The 17,298-nt window shown below is 36.0% G+C and overlaps 1 protein-coding gene and 1 pseudogene across 5 annotated transcripts in view; both read right to left on the bottom strand.

Annotated features, from left to right (window-relative positions):
• Positions 1 to 17,298, bottom strand: part of INVS (inversin) — a 226,390-nt gene that overhangs the window by 183,595 nt on the left and 25,497 nt on the right. The window lies entirely within an intron of this gene.
• Positions 1 to 17,298, bottom strand: part of LOC141583761 (homeobox protein NANOG pseudogene) — a 72,507-nt pseudogene extending 55,209 nt beyond the window's left edge.

Raw genomic sequence — 17,298 nt, 5'->3', positions numbered from 1 at the left:
ACTACAAACCACTGCTCAACGAAATAAAAGAGGACACAAATGGACAGAAAAACATTCCATGCTCATGGTTAGGTATAATTAATATTGTGAAAATGGCCATACTACCCAAAGTAATTTATAGATTCAGTGCTATCCCCATCAAGCTACCTGTAACTCTCTTCACAGAACTGGAAAAACCACCTTAAACTTCATATGGAACCAAAAGAGAGCCTGCATAGTCAAGTCAATTCTAAGCAAAAAGAACAAAGCTGGAGGCATCACACTACCTGACTTCAAACTGTACTATAAGGCTACAGTAATCAAAACAGCATGGTACTGGTACCAAAAGAGAGACATAGACCAATGGAACAGAACAGAGACCTCGGAGGCAACATCACACATCTACAACCATTTGACCTTTGACAAACCCGACAAAAACAAGCAGTAGGGAAAGGATTCCCTGTTTTATAAATGGTGTTGGGAAAACTGGCTAGCCATGTGCAGAAAGCAGAAATGGGACCCCTTCCTGACACCTTACAATACAATTAACTCCAGAAGGATTAAAGATTAAAACATAAGGCCTAACACCATGAAAACCCTAGAAGAAAAGCTTAGGTAAAACCATTCAGGACATAGGCATAGGCAAGGACTTCATGACTAAAACACAAAAAGCACTGGCAACAAAAGCCAAAATAGATCAATGGAACCTAATTAAACTCCAGAGCTTCTGCACAGCAAAAGAAACAATCATTAGAGTGAACTAGCAACCAATGGAATGGGAAAAAATTTTTGCAATCTACCCATCTGACAAAGGGCTAATATCCAGAATCTACAAATAACTAAAACAGATTTACAAGAAAACAAACAAACAAACAAACCCATTCAAAAGTGAGTGAAGGATATGAACAGACACTTTTCAAAAGAAGAGATATATGAGGCCAACAAACATACGAAAAGTGCTCATCATCACTGGTCATTAGAAAAATGCAAATCAAAACCACATTGAGATATCATCTGATGCCAGTTAGAATGGCGATCATTAAAAAATCTGGAGACAACAAATACTGGAGAGGATGTGGAGAAACAGGAACACTTTTACACTGTTGGTGGGAGTGTAAATTAGTTCAACCATTGTGGAAGACAGTGTGGCGATTCCTCAAGGATCTAGAAATAGAAATTCCATTTGATGGAATTTGCTGGGTATATATCCAAAGGATGATAAATCATTACAGTATAAAGACACATGCACAAGTATGTTCATTGTGGCACTGTTTACAATAGCAAAGACCTGGAACTAGTCCAAATACCCATTGATGATAGAATGGATAGGGAAAATGTGACACATATACACCATGGAATACCATGCAGCCATAAGAAATGATGAATTCATGTCCTCTGTAGGGACGTGGATGAATCTGGAAACCATCATTCTCAGCAAACTGAAACAAGAACAGAAAATCAAACAGTGCATGTTCTCACTCATAGGCAGGTGTTAAACAATGAGAACACATGGACACAGGAAGGGGAGCATCACACACTGAGGTCTGTTGGGGGGACTAGGGGAGGGACAGTGAGGGGTAGGGAGTTGGGGAGGGATAACATGGGGAGAAATGCCAGATATAGGTAATGGGGATGGAGGCAGCAAACCACAGTGCCATATATGTACCTATGCAACAATCCTGCATGTTCTTCACATGTACCCCAGAACCTAAAGTTGAATCAAATATATATTAAAATATATATATTTGGAAGCAGCTTTTAAATTAGAAAATGAGAGGATAGGTTTAGAGATAGTTTCTACATACATGGAAGAGGACAAACAATATTAGCTTAAAAACTCCAGAAGTTGGAATAAAATGAAGCAAGACTCTTTAGGACTTCCTCACTGCTTTGAGAAAGTAGTCTAGCTAGTGTTGAAGTAAACTGCAAGAGCTGTCTAGTAACACCATGTCAATCCAGAGGTTTCTTAAGATTCCAGAACATAAGAGTTTCAAATACTAAGACTTTCCTACATTTCTAAGTATAGTGGACATCACAAATGTCTTTTGTTGCCTTCTTTTGGAAGCATACCAACAGCCCCAAACTCATAAATTATCACTAATTCCTTACTCTTCAGATACCCATTGGCTATACAGCTTGTGGTAGAATGAGCACTTATTTTATTGTTTTAAAATGGACTAACAAGTGAATACAGCCACAGAGATGCATAGTGCTATCTACTGAAAATGTCTGAAGCAAAAGGTATGAGTAATGGCACAAAGGACAATTTTTTTTTTTTTTTTTTTTTTTTTTTTTTTTGCTATAAGGAACATGTCTTACCTATATAACAAAAAGACTTTAAGAAAAATAATGACAGTATTTGATACACGGCAGTCTGTTACCTTTAGACAAGGTTATGATAGTTCTACTGTTACTTTAGTATTAGTTCATTTACATAACACAGTAAAATCCCAGATCTAAAGATGTTTTCATATATATGTCTTACCATGTAAGTCATCAAGATAACAAATGACTTTTCTTGACATGGATGGAATGTATATAAGTTGGTGTTATAGAAAGACCGAAGTAGCGGTTGAGAATATATAAAGAATAGAGTCCATTTACAATAAATATTCTTGATTTAAAATATTTTTGCAGCTTTAAATAACAGCTTTAATTAAAATCTTTCCATTTAAATGTGTTAAACATAAAATCGAATTCTTGTACAGCCTCTTCTCCTGTGCTAATATTTTACTTATGCTTCAGCTGTTTAAATGTTGCTGCACAGTTTAATTACTTTTCTTTGCACTAGGGTAATTTGTCTGGTGCTTGTTGCCTATGGCATTATATCCATGGTAAACTTGCAGTTACCTTATGTCTATCTCTTTCCCTTGGAATTTTTTGCCATTTCCCAGTCTTGCTCAAACATGTCTATTTCTATTAACCTTTTTGCTGCCATAATTTTAAAAATAATTTACTTTTACCTTAAAATTTTTGCATAAAATGTATTCAGGTGGTTCAAAAAAATAATATAAAAAGGTATATAATAAAAGCTTTCTCCCACCTCTGCTCTAATCTGCCTCATTCCTTCCTATGCCCTCACTCTGCATAAATTATTTTATTAGTTTATTATATGTCTTTAGAAAGTCTTTATATTCTTAACCTTTTTAGTGTTTTTTGTTTTTTTTTTTTCTCTTTTTTTTAGAGACAAGGTCTTTCTCTGTTGTCCAGGCTGGAGTGTAGTGGCATGATCATAGCTCACTTCAGCCTCAAATTCCTGGGCTCAAGCTGGTACTCTAGCCTTAACTTACCAAGGAGCTGGGACTACAGCTGCACGTCACCATGCCCAGCTAATTTTTAAACTCTTTTTTTGTAGAGACAGGGTCTTGCTTTGTTCCCAAAGCTGGTCTCAAATTCCTGGCTTCAAGCAATCCTGTTTCAGCCTCCCAAAGTGCTGGGATTACAGGCATAAGCCATAATGCCTGGCCTTTAAAAAATTTTTCTTTGCAATTTATCATCTTAATTTTACATTGTCTTATTTTTAATGCATCTCTTATTCACTTAACAATATATCTTGAAGGTATTTTCATTTTAATAGACAGATAGCATCATCATTCTTTTCACAGTTCCCTAGTTTTCCATTGTATAAATGTACCATATTTTATAAACTAGATTCCTATTGATGGGCAGTTGAGTTGCTTCTACCTTGTTTTTGTAAATATTGCTGCCATAAATAACCTACTACATATGTGCAGGTTTGTCTTTAGGATAAATTACCAGAAATGGAATTGCCTGGTCAAAGGGTATATGCATTTGCAATTTAGGTAACTATCCCAGGGGCAGAGTATGAAAAAACTTATTTATCCACAGCCTCACTAACATAGTGAGGTGATCGTTGGGAAAAAGTATCTTAGCATTGCTTTAATTTGCATTGCTTTTATATGCATATTTGAACATATTTTCATATGCTTGAGGGTCATTTGAATTTCTTTTAATGTAAACTGTCTGCTGATTTTTCTCTAGGTTGCTTATCAATTCCAAGGAGCAATTTGTATTTGCTCTCTGTTTTAAGTTAAAATATATTTCCCAGGTTGTCTTTGACTTTATGTTTGTGGTTCAAGAACGTCATTTTACAGAAGAATAAATATAAAGAGGCCTTGTAGAGGCCTACAGAAGACTATGTACAAAAAACTAGTTGTGTTTTGCTCAATGTTATACAGTTCGTGGAATAGTTAAGTCTATAGCTGAATTAACATGTGATTAGGCAGAAGAGGTAAAGGAGAAAGAAGTGAACGAAAACTAATTCAACATAAATTTAGCACCTATTATGTGCCATGCAGTTTTTAAACCTCAGTGACTAAAAGAATACAGTACCATAAATTGCAAATGAAGGAACTGAAAACAGGTACTCAAACAAGTACATGTACATATATGTTCACAGAAGCACTATACACAATAGTGGAAACAGCACTTGGATGAACGAATAAATAAACTGTGGTATATACACAAAATAGAAAATACTATCCATCCATAAGTTAGCTATATTCTGTTAACTAGAAGCTTATTCTAATATACTACCTCTGTTATTCTCTCTTTCCTTTCTAAATCACGTAATTTCACCTAAGAAACTGTCTTTTACATTCTAGACTCATTAAAAAATTTAATAATTAAAGATAGTGTCATTGATTTTATAAAAGAAAAGATTATTCATCTATAAAAACATATGAAGTACTAATACATGTGACAGCTTGGATGAACCTCAAAAATGAACCTCAAAAACATTATTCTAAGTGAAAAAAGCGAGGGACAAAGGACATATATAATTCCTTTTTACGTGAAATACCTATAAATCCATAGAAACAGAATGCATATTGGTAGTTGGTAGGGGCTAGGGAGAGACGGCAGTGGAGACAAACTGCCTAATGGATAAGAGGTTTTACTTTAAGTGATGGAAATTCTTTGGAACTAGATAGAGGTAGTGGTTGCACAACATTATGAATATACAAAATTTCCCTGAATTGTTCACTTTAATATGGTTATTGTGACTGGCTGTGGTGGCTCACGCCTGCAATCCTAGCACTTTGGTAGGTCAAGGCAGGCTGATAGCTTGAGCTTGTGAGTTCAAGACCAGCCTGGGCAATAAGGCGAAACCCCTATTTCTACAAGAAATACAAAAATTAGCCAGGTGTGGTGGCATGTGTCTGTAGTCCCAGCTACTTGGGGGGCTGAGGCAGGAGGATCACTTTAATCTGGGAGGTTGAAGCTGGCTGCAGCAAGCCCTGATCACACCACTGCACTCCAGCCTGGGTGACAAAGTGAGTCCCTATCTTCAAAAAAGAGGTTAATTTTATTCTATGAGTACTTCACCTCAATAAATTGTTTTTAGGAATCAGATCATGGGACTGGTTACATGTAAAAAGGAAAGGTCTTGTTTTAGGTATGTTGAAATTGAGATTTGGGGAAGATATCCAGGTAGAGATTTCTAGAAGATAGCTAGAAATGTAAGTCTGGAATTAGGGGAAAGACTAGGGCTAGAGACAAAGATTTGAGAGAAAATGGCTCAAAGTCGCAGAAGTAGATGAGACCTCTGAAAGCTAGACTATATAGAAAGATTTGTATCTTGGGGCAGAAATGGGAGTTAAAGAAAACAATGAACTATCAAAGGAGTAGGAGAAAAGTAAGTTACTGCAGTATCAGAGTCCAGAGAAAATTCTGAGATGAACAAGTGGTCAATATATCAATGAATAAGAGAAGTATAGAAGTACAAGAATTGAGAAAGAGTAAGCCTAGGTAAATTAGGTCACATTGTGCCTCATGAAAACAACAACAACAAAGTCATTTCTGAACCCTACAAAACAAAGAAGCGTAAATCAAGTTTGTAAAAGAGATCTCTCCACATATTTCTGTTTTGATTACATAATGTTTCGACAAGGAAACCCATCAATAAAAATGATTTGGAAACAAAACTTGAAATCAATAAACTTTCAGGCTTAAAGACTCTTTACATGCCAGAATCTCTGGGACACATTTAAAGCAGTGTCTAGAGAGAAATTTATAGTATTAAATGCCCAGAGAAGCGAAGAAAGATACAAAATTGACACCCTATCATCACAATTAGAAGAACTAGAGGAGCAAAATTAAACAAATTCAAAAGCTAGCAGAAGACAAAAAACAACTAAGATCAGAGCAGAGCTGAAGGAGATAGAGACATAAAAAAACCTTCAAAAAAAAAAAAATCAATGAATCCAGGAGCTGGTTTTTTGAAAAGATCAACAAAATAGACAGACCGCTAGCCAGACTAATAAAAAAGAAAAGAGAGAAGAATCGCATCTATGCAATAAAAAATGATAAAGGAGATATCACCACCGAATCCACAGAAATGCAAACTATCATCAGAGATTACTAAAAACACCTCTATACACATAAACCAATAAATCTAGAAGAAAGGGATAAATTCCTGGACACTTACACCCACCCAAAATTAAACAAATTCAAAAGCTAGCACCCAAGACTAATCCAGGAAGAAGTTGTTATCTCTGAATAGACCAATAACAAACTCTAAAGTTGAGGTAGCAATTAAAAGCCTAACAACCAAAAAAAAAAAAAAAAAAAAAAAAAAATCCTAGACCAGACAGGTTCACAGTTGAATTCTACCAGAAGTACAAAGAGGAGCTGGTACCATTGCTTCTGAAACTATTCCAAACAATACAAAAAGAGGGAATCCTCCTAACTCATTTTATGAGACCAACATAATCCTGATACCAAAACCTAGCAGACACACAACTGAAAAAGAAAATTTCAGGCCAATATCCATGACAAACATTGATGTGAAAATCTTCAATAAAATACTGGCAAACTGAATCCAATAGCACATCAAAAACTTTAACCAACATGATCAAGTTGGTTTCATCCCAGGAATGCAAGGCTGGTTCAACAAATGCAAATATATAAACATAATCCATCATATAAACAGAACCAAAGACAAAAACCATATGATTATTTCAATAGATGCAGAAAAGGCCTTCAACAAAATTCAAAAGCTTTTTATGCTAAAAACTCTCAATAAATTAGGTATCAATGGAATATATCTCAAAATAATAAAAGCTATTTATGACAAACTGACAGCCAATATCATACTGAATGGGCAAAAACTGGAAGCATTCCCTTTGAAACTTGGCACTAACAATGGTGTCCTCTCTCACCAATCCTGTTCAACATAGTATTGGAAGTTCTAGCCAGAGCAATCAGGCAAGAAAAAGAAATAAAGGGTATTCAATTAGGAAAAGAGGAAGTCAAATTGTCTCTATTTGCAGACAACATGACTGTATATTTAGAAGACCCCATTATCATTATCTCAGCCCAAAATCTCCTTAAGCTGATAAGCAACCTTCAGCAAAGTCTCAGGACACAAAATCAATGCGCAAAAATCACAAGCATTCCTATATACCAATGACAGACAAACAGAGAGCCAAATCATGAGCAAACTCCCATTCACAATTGCTACAAAGAGAATAAAATACCTAGGAATACAACTAACAAGGGACATGAAGGACCTCTTCAAGGAGAACTACAAATCACTGCTCAAGGAATAAGAGAGGACACAAACAAATAAAAAAAATTCCATGCTCATAGTTAGGAAGAATCAATATCATAAAAATGGCCATACTGCCCAAAGTAGTTTGTAGATTCAATGCTATCCCCATCCAGCTACCATTGACCTTCTTCACAGAAGTGGAAAAAACACCTTAAACTTCATATGGAACCAAAAAAGAGCCTGCATAGCCAAGACAATCCTAAGCAAAAAGAACAAGGCTGGAGGCATCACACTACCTGACTTCAGACTATATTGCAAGGCTACAGCAATCAAAATACCATGGTAATGGTACCAAAACAGAGATGCAGACCAATGGAACAGAACAGAGGCCTCGGAAGTAACATCACACATTATAACCATCTGATCTTTGACAAACCTGACAAAAACAAGCAATGGGGAAAGGATTCCCTGTTTAATAAATGGTGTTGGGAAAACTGGCTAGCCATATGCAGAAAGCTGAAACTGGACTCCTTCCTTACACCTTACAATAAAATTAACTCCAGATGAATTAAAGATTTAAACATAAGACCTAACACCATAAAAACCCTAAAAGAAAACCTAGGCAATACCTTTCAGGACATAGGCATAGGCAAGGACTTTGTGACTAAAACACCGAAAGCAATGGCAACAAAAGCCAAAATAGACAAATGGGACCTAATTAAACTCCAGAGCTTCTGTACAGATAAAGAAACAATCATTAGAGTAAACTGGCAACTAACAGAATGGGAAAAAATTTTTGCAATCTACCCCTCTGACAAAGGGCTAATATCCAGAATCTACAAATAACTAAAGGAAATTTACAAGAAAAGAAAAAAACAACTTCCACAAAAAGGGGTGAAGGATACGAACAGACACTTTTCAAAAGAAGACATCTATGCAGCCAACAAACATATGGAAAAATGCTCATCATCACTGGTCATTAGAGAAATGCAAAATTAAAACCACATTGAGATACCATCTGATGCCAGTTAGAATGGCAACCATTAAAAAATCTAGAGACAACAGATGCTGGAGAGGAAGTGGAGAAACAGGAATGTTTTTACACAGTTGGTGGGAGTGTAAATTAGTTCAGCCATCGTGGAAGACAGTGTGGTGATTCCTCAAGGATCTAGAAATAGAAATACCATTTGACCCAGTAATCTCATTACTGGGTATATATCCAAAGGATGATAAATCATTCTATCATAAAGACACATGCACACGTATGTTCACCGCAGCACTGTTTACAATAATAAAGACTTGGAACCAATCCGAATGCCCATCAATCATAGACTGGACAGGGAAAATGTGGCACATATACACCATGGAATACTATGCAGCCACAAAAAGGATGAGTTCATGTCCTTTGCAGGGACATGGATGAATCTGGAAACCATCATTCTCAGCAAACTGACACAAGAACCAAACACCACATGTTCTCACTCATAAGTGGGAGTTGAACAATGAGAACACATGAACACAGGGAGGGGAACATCATACCCTGGGGCCTGTTGAGGGGTGGGGGCATCTAAGGGAAGAATAGCAGAGGGTGGAGGGATTGACATTAGGTGAAATACCTAACGTAGGTGATGAGAGGATGTATGTAGCAAACCACCATGGCATATGTATACCTATGTAACAATCCTGCACGACCTGCACATGTACCCCAGGAATTAAAGTACAATAAAAAAAAAATCTAACTAGGATCTAAGCCTATATATATTTCTTTTCATTTAAATAAGACAGATTTGTTTGAGCAAATGACAGATCCAGAAAGGGTAGGAGCTGGGTACAGAAACATTAATGGTTGAAGTATATGATAATCTTTCTTTAGCTCAAATCTAATGTTTTCAATTAAAGAATAAAACTTAAGACATTGCTCTGAAGGTTAAATGTATAAGGAGTTACATACATATATATGTATGTACCTGTGTATATATGTATATATATATTTTTATTTTTTTACTATTTTTATTTATTTATTTTTTTGAGACAGAGTCTCACTTTGTTACCCAGGCTGGAGTGCAGTGGGGTGATCTCAGGTCACTGCAACCTCCACCTCCTGGGTTCAAGTGACTCTCATGCCTCAGCCTCCCAAGCGGCTAGGATTACAGGCATGTGTCACCATGCTCAGCTCATTTTTGTATTTTCAGTAGAGGCAGGGTTTCATCATGTTGGCCAGGCTGGTCATGAACCCATGACCTCAAATGATACATCCACCTCAGCCTCCCAAAATGCTGGGATTAGAGGCATCAAGGTTACAATCTAGTGAGTACCAAATGTCTTTGAATTATGACTGGAATGTAGATCTTATAAATTCAGATGCCATTTTTTTTTTCATTATACTGTATTTACTCTGCAGAGCACTGGAAAATAACAAGTTCCTTGTTACATAGCAAAAAAACAATTTATCATTAAACATTAGCTTTCTCACTTCCTCTGTTCCTGAAGTCGGAGTTTAGGGGTTTAATGAAACCGAGGGTGTTAGGGTCTGGTGAGATGTGAGAGGAGCAGCAGTGGTCCCCTATATCCCGAAGGTTTCCTTTCCTATCCAGTCTCCCCTACTTTAGGGCCAAAACATCTCCCCCTAATCAAAAGAAAACCTAGAGCTCTTTGTTTTCCCATCTGTAAAACAAGAATAATTTCCATGGGCCCTTCCAGTTTTCATATTTTATAACTGATTGTCAAGAATATTCAGATAAATGGAGTCTCACTCTGTTGCTCAGGAGCTGGAGTGCGGTGGCACAATGTTGGCTCACTGCAACTTCCGTCTCCAGGTTCAAGCGATTCTCCTTCCTCAGCCTCCAGAGTAGCTGGGAGTACAGGCGTGCTCCATCATGCCCAGATAATTTTTGTATTTGCAGTAGAGACTGGGTTTCACTGTGTTGGCCAGGCTGTTCTCAAACTCCTGCGCTCATGATCCACCTGCCTCGGCCTCCCAGTAACTAAAAACAAAAGCGAACATTCCAGGCATATGCAAAGGCAAAGAGAATGATTAGCACAGTAATTTATAAAAGGAAGAGACATAAAAGGAGAAGACTTCAGTTTCCTCGTTCAAGGACAAATTGGACAAGATCCTAAAGAGCCTTTCTATCTCTGACATCTACTGATCCCTAAAGAGTACTTTGATGTTTCTGCTTATATTGTAGTGTGACTAATAGCAATAATATTGATGATGTGGTCCTTGAGAATAAATTACTCCAACAAACAGAATGCTTAAATCTACGGACTCATTATCCCTACAGAGAAGATAGGATGTATTATTCCATTTTATAGATGAAGAAATTGAGGCATACAAGAGCGTTATTTACTGAGAAATTAAGCTCACAGAAAATCTTTAAAAATCCTGACTGCAAAATTGTAAGAGGGTGAGGGGATAATGAAAAGGAATAAATATAAAACTTCAACAGTTTTGAAGGTCATGCCTACTTGATATTCACATTTACTGATTAATTTATTCATTCATTCATGTATTCCTTAACACAAATTACTGTCTTTATTAAGTGGAAGAAACTGTGATAGGACTGTAACTATAAAATCAAATATGGTCTCTGCCCTCAAATAGTTTTACTGGGGTTGAGATCCAGATAAACAAAATCTCCGGTAAATTGTGGTGAGTAGAGCTAAATATACACTGAGAGGGAATACAGAGTTGAAGGGGACTGGGGCATGGATTGTTTGTTGTATTTGTGTGTGCAAGTGCAAAATAAGAAAACCTAATAGTGTTACCTGCTATAAGTGTTCCTGAAAAGTTTCAGAGGTATTCTTTTTCCTTTTTGTAAATCATTAATATGGAAACAGTATATCTTGAAAACTGAAAATTAGTATTCAATTTTCATAGATGAACAGAAAATTATTTATTGTTTATTAATTTTAAAAAAGCACAATGCAGCTACAACCCAAAGGTTAATTTTTGTGTTTAAAATGATACGATTTTTCAAAGTGGGTAGTCTACTCTTTTTGAAGTCAAACGAATAACCTCCTGGAAGATTAAAAATGTATAACTATTAACATTTAGGAATATTTCTAAAGCTTTTTTATTCTTATTAACCAATCTATCTGTAGAAGTTAGGGAAACAGTAGCCTCCCTGGAACACATTTCTAAAAATTAGATATCTTTTGTGAGAAGTCCAGAAAAGGTATGACTGATTGCTTTCTTGGATTAAACTGATGGTTCTAAATGAAAAAAAAATTAGGTGCAGATGTTCAGTATATTGAGACTAATTTTATTCTCATGGGTACCATTTCTCCAGTTTCTTGGACTAACAGTAATTTGTTTCCAGAGAAGTGAACATGTGTCAAAATAACTAAGCCAAGTAGCAGAGTTCAATAAGTTTTTCCACACATAGATTTTTAAAGTAGATAAATGTTTCCAAAAGGTCTCACATTTGTATTAGTAATGACATTTGTATTAGTAATGTATAAGTAAAATAAAGTTCATTCAACCAAGACATGTCGGACCCTACTAGATTCAGAGAGATTCAAAAACAAAGAAAAAAGGTTCTTACCTGGAGCTCCAGTCTAGTAGATAAGAGACAAGTAAGCAATAATTACAGTATAAGGTAATGTGGCTCTAATAGAGATGTGAGCAAAATGCTCTAAGAACATGAACTTTTCCCTCAAATGAACCCAATAAAAGATAACACAATAATATAGTTCACTATCACACACACAGAAAAACTAAACACATAATAAATAATGTATGAGAATGTTTGGTCTTCTTAGGTCAGTAATAACAATGACTATATATTATGGCTATAGATATTTTATATAACATTTATGTATTATAAGGTAGATCAATCAGCTTTAATTATGATTTAGTATCTTTATCCATGATCATTGTAAGCAATTTAAGAGCAGGAACCATGTTGTTTACCTTTGTGTTCCAAGGCCTAACACGATACCTGTTATATAATAGTTTTAACACATGTTGAATGAACGAATGCATACACATATACATGAGTGTTCATGATTACATAAATAGCACACTTCTGCATTCATGGATACCAGAACTAAGTGGGACAGACAATACTTAGAAAGGATATTTGATATCCAATATATCAGAAGGTTCACTAAACCAAGGGAAACAAAGTTTAATAGGGATGGGTACTGAGTTCACCTACTATAAGCTAACATATGTGATTTACTTTTTTTCATATTCTCTCTAGTTGTATAATCATAACTGCATAGTAGATATTCAACAAATGCTTGTTGAATGAATACTTCTACCTCCATAATATATCTCTTGAACCCAGCTCCTCTCTATTGGCCTGAACTTTAATAGCATTCTACGTATCTCCACTCTTTCTCTTCCAAAGTAGCTTTAGTTGCCATATTAGTCCCCCTAAAATACACTGATCGTGTAACTTTTATTTTCAAATTTCTCAAATGGCTCCCTAGTATTCAGGATCCCTCATTTAAAAAAAATGAATAGGGAGTTCATAGTACAAAAGCCTAGAACTGATACAGAACACATACTAAATAGTCAAAAATTAATGAACTAGGCTGTGGTGGAAAATTAGTTATCCATATGCTTTAAAATGAGAATGGATCCCTACACAAAAATCAATTTGTTACGTATTAAGAGATTTAAACAAAAAAGAAACATACGATAATTTAAAACCATCTCTACTCAGCTCTCTAGTCTCCCAGCTGCTGTTTACTGCTAGGTTTCTTAGTAACTCCCTATACAAGCACAGTTTAGGAATCCGCTAAAAACTTGTGAGGAATTTGCATCCAGATTCTCGCATCCCTTCTCTGCAATTTTCTTCTCTCCAGGATTTTGATCTTCAAGTTCCAGCCACTATCATCTTGAAACTCTGCCTCAGTTTCTTCAGCCTGGTAAGACTACTGCTTCCTGTTAGAGTTGTATTCTTTTGCGTTCCAATTTGGAAAATGTCACAAAGGAAAAGGCCAGGATGAATGTGAATGTGGTGCTCACTTCATGTGCTTCTCTTCTCTGAATGATTGTAGTCTCTTAGATCCTGCCTGTGCTGATTCTTCTCAATGACTTCAAACAGTATATATAGTATTTTACTCAGTTTTTATAGACTTTTTTGGCAGGCAAGTTAGTTTAAAATAAGCGATCCTGGCCAGAACTGATGCCTAGTTATGAACTGATACCTAGTTTTGTTGGTTTCTCATTTTTCTAATTCCTTGTTTAAAAAATTTAAAAAAAAATTTTTTTGAGGCAGGGTCTCACTCCAGTCCCCCAGGCTGAAGTGCAGTGGTGTGATCTCTCCTCACGGCAGACTTCCCAGGCTCAAGCGATCCTCCCACCTCAGCCTCCTAAGTAGCTGGGAGTATACATGCTCATTACCACGACCAACTAATGTGTGTGTGTGTGTGTGTGTGTGTGTGTGTGTGTGTGTGTTGTGTTTGTTTAGTAGAGACAGGGTTTCGTCATGTTGCCCAGACTGGTCTTGAACTCCTAGCCTCAAGTGATCCACCCGCCTTGGCCTCCCAAAGTTCTAGGATTACAGGTGTGAGCCACTGTGTCTGGCCAGATTCCTTCTTTTAATTATTTGTAATATTAAATAAAATAACAGATTTTTTGAGACAAGATCTTGCTTTTGTTGTCCAGGCTGGTCTCAAACTCCAGGGCTCAAGCAGCCCTTCTGCCTCAGTCTCAAGGAGCTAGGACTATAGGTGTGTAGTTTAATTTTTTTTTTTTTTTTTTTTTTTTTATGGAGTCTCTCTATGTTGCCCTGGCTGGTCTTAAACTCCTGGCCTCAAGAGAAACTCCTGCCTGGGCTTTCTAAAGTACTGAAATTTTACAGGTGTGAGCCACTGCTCTTGGCTGATTTCTTCTTTCATATTTTCAAACAGTTCATCAGTGGTTATTTTATATGGTGCCTCTAATGATGCCAATCCCCGATGTTTTTCATAGACTAAATCTGTTTGTTGTTTCTGCTGACTCTCATTCATAGTAGACTGATCCCTTATGTGTTTGGTGATCTTTCATTGTCAGTTCACGTTTGGTTTATGTAATATGGGGAAATCCTGGAAGTTTAAGGTAAAGATGCTTTTTTTCTGAAGAGAATTTGTGCTTGTGTCTGTTGTGAGGCAAAAAGTATCACAGACCTGGAACATATTATCTCCAACTATTCTTTGAAAATTACTCATAGATCATTTACTACCTTATTCCTGACTGTTGTATGCTATCTTTAATTTCTTAATGCTGGTGATTTTTATAAAGCACAAATGAATTAACACAATACCCAGATTTAATTGGACAGAGGAGAATACTAAAGAATTATTACTATCCTTTTCTGGGAATTCTAGTGTTAGTGTAATCATTACTGCTTTTGGCAAGCATGTAAAAACAAACAGCAACACAGAGAAAGGGAGGAAATGCATAATTATCAGATACTTGAAAGAACACGAGATCTGTTATGAAATCAACTATGTAAATACTGCCATATAAATCATAGTTCAATTTATTCTTTGATACTATGAAAAACCTATAATTCAAAAAATCAAAGTAGAAACAAAAAAAACAAAAGAAAACAATGCATGTTATCTGATGAAAAGATTTATCGCTAACGTCTGGCTGTATATTCCCCTTCTTTCAATTGCCTTGATCATATACTTCTACAAAAATGTTATAATGTTGGATCATCAACTGAAGTCCTCACTTTCTCCACATAATCTACTCGATGTTAAGCTAGGTTCCTTCACTCTACATTTTTGAAGCTGAGTTTTACACCTAAATCAATCATAATGAAAAAGCTAAAGGGTAACAAAGTATTAATTTTGGGGCTATTCCCAATCTGAACTGTTTGCTTTTTTATGATAACAAGTTAAATGGAATTACCCTTCCTGAATGAATAATTTCATTAGCTGACAAGCCTAGGTGAAAGGTTATAATATAAATACCTGAGTAGTAGTTAAAACTGAGATTGAAAATGAGGGAGTTTTTTTTTAATTACCATAATAAAAACCAAATTCAAGAGAAGTAACTTTGGAAATAACCTGACAGACCTAACTGAGAAGAGCATATAACTAGCATATTCAGTAGTATATCTTAATGTCAGCCTCTTTTTATGCATTCGACTAATGAGAGGTATTTTTCTAACCCCTTAATTAATTAGCTATATCTGGTTCACATTTTTTAAATAGAAAATAATGCTAATAGTTCCTGCTGGATCTAACTATTTTTCATTGCTTTTTATTCAAAAAATACAGAAATCTGAAATAACAAAAAGAAAAATATCAGGCATTGGAAATCTATTTTTTGGACCAAAATTTTATGAAGAAAAAATAGCTTTTAGGTGAATAAATCTTTAAATAAATGTAGAAGCTTCCTGTTTTATTTGTTTGGTATGTTCAATCTTAAAAATCTGAGCTCTTAATAATACCTTTAAAAATGAAAAATCATTGACTTTGGCAACATAGTTTTAGATTTTAAAAAGTTGAAAATACATTCAGAAAATAAATTTATTTTATGCCACTTAATGCTACATATTTCAAGAGACATTTCAACTTTTTAAATTTTATCTGATTTGATTTTTATTTATTTAATTATTTAGAGACAGGGTCTTGCTCTATCACCCAGGATGGAGTATAGTGATGTAAACTTGGTTTACTGCAGCTTCAACCTCACAGGTTCAAATGATCCTCCTACCTGAGCCCGACAAGTAGCTGGGACTGCAGCTAATTTTTTTATTTTTTGTAGAGATGGGGGTCTCGCTATGTTGCCCAGGCTGGGATTTCAGCTTTTTCAGTAAAAGTAATATTCATTAAGAAAAAAATTTTAAACAGTGAAAAGTAAAAAAAAAAAAAATACATATATATTCCCCAAATTTGAACCCAACCATTATTAATATTTTTGTGTATTTCTTTTTGGTCTTTATTTTTCCCTATATATAGATTGGTAACATAATTTGATCACATTGTATATATAAATTTGGTCTTTTTTTCCAATAAACTTTAGATCACAGAATAAATTCTACTGTTCAAGGAACCTGAAATGCAGCCACTGATGGTTATCTGTGCTTTCACTCTCTGTAGCTTAAAGACATCTTTTTTTTTTTTTTTTTTCTGAGGTGGAGTTTCCCTCGTTACCCAGGCTGGAGTGCAATGGCGCGATCTCGGCTCACCGCAACCTCCGCCTCCTGGGTTCAAGCAATTCTCCTGCCTCAGCCTCCTGAGTAGCTGGGATTACAGGCATGCGCCACCATGCCCAGCTAATTTTTTGTATTTTTAGTAGAGACGGGGTTTCACCATGTTGACCAGGATGGTCTCGATCTCTCGAACTCGTGATCTACCCACCTCAGCCTCCCAAAGTGCTGGGATTACAGGCTTGAGCCACCACGCCCGGCCCCAGCTTAAAGACATCTTTTAGAGAAAATATATAAAACCTAAGAGTCACGCATTTGAGATTCTTTTTTTTTTTTTTTTTTTTGAGACGGAGTCTTGCTCTGTCACCCAGGCTGGAGTGCAATGGTGCAATCTCAGCTCACTGCAACCTCTGCCTCCTGGGTTCAAGCAATTCTCTACCTCAGCCTTCTGAATAGCTAGGACTATAGGTGCCTGGCACCACGCCTTGATAATTTTTGTAGAGACAAGGTTTCACCATCTTGGTCAGGCTGGTCTTGAACTCCTGACCTCGTGATCCACCCAGCTTGGACTCTCAAAGTATTGAGATTACAGGCGTGAGCCACTACTACTGGCTAAGATTTCTTTACTAAATCTTTCCATTGCATAGTTCCACTAATCAACTAGCAGACATCACATAAAACATTCATTCTTCAAGGAAATTTTAC

The sequence above is a fragment of the Saimiri boliviensis genome, chromosome 2, assembly GCF_048565385.1.
Source record: "Saimiri boliviensis isolate mSaiBol1 chromosome 2, mSaiBol1.pri, whole genome shotgun sequence".
NCBI lineage: Eukaryota > Metazoa > Chordata > Mammalia > Primates > Cebidae > Saimiri > Saimiri boliviensis.
The sequence above is the reverse complement of the archived record's forward strand: the minus strand, read 5'-3'. Positions and strand labels throughout refer to the sequence as shown.